A 3,423-nucleotide genomic window follows, 5' to 3' on the forward strand; every position below is an offset into this window, starting at 1 on the left:
AGGAAAGGGCAAGCATTGCGGATGACCTTTCGAAAGGAGTGCCCATGAGGACAATATTGAAGAAAATAAGGGAATCGGTGACAAGCAAGCTAACTCCTCTGCATTTGACAAATCGCATGGACTTGCACAACATCAAGCGGCAATATAACCTCACAGTTCCTGAAAGATGTCATGATAATGATGCTGTGAGTGTAAGCATATGGGTGCAAAGCATGAGGAACAAGGGGCAACCTGTTGTTCGCTTGTACAAAGAGCAGGAAGTTGTTGACCCAACGAATACCTTTAGTACAAAAGACTTTGCTCTTGCCTTAATGACGGAGCCACAGGAAGAGCTGCTGAAAGTTCTAGGTACAGGAACAGTCTGTGTTGATTCCACACATGGAACAACGGGGTACCAATTTGAACTGGTGACTGTTCTGGTGCTGGATGAATATGGAGCAGGATTGCCTATGGCTTACTTCATCTGCAGCACGATTAATGAGAAAACCCTATCAGCATTCTTTGAATCCCTGAAGTCCTCCACAGGAGCCCTGTCAGCTAGAACTTTCATGACAGATGATGCATCCGAATACTTCAAGGCCTGGTCAACAGTCATGGGCCCACCTCAACATCGACTACTCTGCACATGGCATGTGGACAAAAACTGGAAGCGAAGGATTTCTGAGAAGATAAAAGGAAAAGAACTCGCAGTAGATGTTTACCATACTGTTCGTACACTGCTAGAGTGCCCAAAAAAAGACGAAGTGGCTGAGCTTCTCGAGTCATTTCTTGCCAACAAAGATCCCAGGCTTCAGGAGTTTATTCAGTACTTCAGAGGAAATTATGCTCACCGCCTGGAGATGTGGGCCTACAGTTTTCGAACTGGACTTGGCATCAACACAAACATGTACCTTGAAAGGATGCACAGGACTTTAAAGCATAGTTTCCTGGAAGGTAAGAAGAATCATCGTGTTGACAGGCTCATCACTGCACTGATGGACATGACATACGAGTCTTTGATGAAGAGGGTACAACACATTGTGAAAGCAAAGAGAACGAGCAAGATGAGCCGGATCGAGAAGAACCACAGATCTGCTGTGGCAATTACTACGCCTGCCAAGAGGAATGAAGATGGAACATGGACTGTGCAATCCCAGTCCACAAGAGGCCTCACATACAGGATTTCAAAAGAGAAAGGTAGTGCCTGCTGCCCTCTGAAGTGCAGCGAGTGCATGGTGTGTGTGCATAGCTACTCATGTGATTGTGAGGAGCACCGAATGAGCTTGACGATCTGCAAACACATTCACTGTGTGGTCATCGCTGGCGCACCTGAAGGAAGAGATCAGAAGATCCTGAAAGCTACTGAAGCAGTGTCATCCAATTCAAAGGCAAGCGAGGCTTTCCACATTTTGGAAAGTGTTCAAACAGCAGAAGCCTCTACAAGCATGACAAAATCTGACTTGGTCTTGGCCAAGATGGAATTGCTCAAAGAGTATGTCGCAGAGCAAGAAATTCCTCAAGAAGTGCACAACAAGGCCAGCAAGCTTTTGGACCCTGTACTGAAGATTTATGAAGGCACTAAGAAGCAAGAAATGCCCCACACATCAAGGGAGCCTGCAAACAAGAAAATCGAACACCAAGTCAGGTTTCATTCCACTAAGAAGCAGAGGCTGTCCAGCTCAGGTACAAGTTTTTCAAAGCCAACTGAGCTTCAGAAGGAGAACATAAAAAAGCAAATCCTTAACAGCAATGATGAGGCAACTGTTATAATAACATCTCCAGGACACAACTACATATGAAAGATGAGATCGACTCTATGGCCCTCTCTTCTGGTTTACAACCCGTCTACAAGTTCATCTGTGTACTTATAGACCTCGCCTATGAGGTGTGCAGCTGTCTCGAACCAGATGGATGGTGTGTGCGTTAGAGCGCGAGAGGCACCTCCATACTGGCCATATATGCTGCAGGTAAGTATATTTTCCTTTCAGCAGCAGCTTTGTGGTACCAGTAGGATGGTGTGTGCGTTAGAGCGCGAGAGGCACCTCCATACTGGCCATATATGCTGCAGGTAAGTATATTTTCCTTTCAGCTCAGTGTGTTGCACACTTAAACAACTGAAGCGAAACCTACAGCACAATGGTTTCTCTGCATCTGGCTTAGCCAGACCATTTTTTTCTCTCGGCAGAACCTGACTGCTAGAGAGCGCGTCTCCCAGGTGGCGGATAGGGAGGCTCTTACCAAGCACCTGAAGTGTGCAGCTTGCAAAAGGCACAATAAGTTTGATTAAATGAGGGAACCTTCTGGCATGGTGTGTCTTATAAGTACAGAGTGCTCGGTAAGAGTGGTGCGTGCACCCGCGGACCAACAGGGGTTTCACTGCCTTGACACATTCCCCACCTGTACATGCTTCCTTTTTCCTCAGGTCCATGGCTACACATTGCTGGCAATTCACAAAGTTGCTGTTAGGGTGCAACTTGATGCAGACATTTTCTGAACAACTCTGCTAAGTGGCACATGGTACTATTATGCGCTGTCAAATAAGAGTTCGGTGTGTGCAGAGCTAAAAGCGACGACTGTTCTAATTTGCGCTGTTGTGATTGTCTTTCAGGTGACAAACAACCAAAGAGACGTGAAGACAACATTGATGGCCTTTCATGATTGTACTGAAGATGTCATTAGCATCAGTTATTGAAATACTTGGAAGATCGCAACTTATACTATGCCTTACCTTTCCTTCAGATTCTAGTATATTGCAATCTGCCTGTCATAGCACAGAAATAAACCTATATTTATTTTGTTCCTGCAACTACGTTGTCGTCCAATCTCTTTGCAGGTACATGCATCCAGAGATTTGAATTCATTACCAGCATTGTCTGGCGTGCAGTGCAGAAATAAACAAAGCTGCAACACTTTTTAAAGATGCATTGTCACCACAAGCAATCGTAAATTATTTTTCCAATAAAAACAATCTATACATTGTAGATTGTTTACATATTTTCTTAAGCACCCACATAAATTAAAGTAGATAAACTGAGGTGTGACAACTGAACAGATGTGTGAATTGAGATATGGTTAAGTGAGTGCACAAAATAGACAAAGGGACCACAATAACACTGTTCATAACACTGCTCAAAATGCTATACTGTTGCAGTACTGTAGAATCTGCAGAAAGGGCCACACAGCATTTCACTGAGTTAATAGGTAAGATAGATTAGCCTGAATTCATAGTGACAGTCATTAGAACAGCTGCATGGCAAACTCTTTAAGAATGCATCCAAGTCATCAGAGCCTTTTTTTATTAAATAATTATTGCATTAGCACTGCACAAATATTTACTGTTTACATTACAATAGACTACATTGGTAACAATAGCTTGGATTATCATCTCCTGATATGCGTATACAGTTGAGCTTAAAGTGGTATAGACACAAAATTTTTGCTTAC

General features: G+C 43.6%; 1 long non-coding RNA gene across 1 annotated transcript; it reads left to right on the forward strand.

Moving 5' to 3' along the window:
- The first annotated feature begins 732 nt into the window (after positions 1-732).
- On the forward strand, positions 733-2,785 carry LOC144127519 (uncharacterized). The gene is made up of 2 exons (XR_013313536.1): positions 733-2,496; positions 2,588-2,785. It is a non-coding gene; the product is annotated as an uncharacterized LOC144127519 (long non-coding RNA).
- The last annotated feature ends 638 nt before the right edge of the window (positions 2,786-3,423 follow it).

Source organism: Amblyomma americanum, chromosome 4 (genome assembly GCF_052857255.1).
Source record: "Amblyomma americanum isolate KBUSLIRL-KWMA chromosome 4, ASM5285725v1, whole genome shotgun sequence".
NCBI classification, from domain to species: Eukaryota; Metazoa; Arthropoda; class Arachnida; order Ixodida; family Ixodidae; genus Amblyomma; species Amblyomma americanum.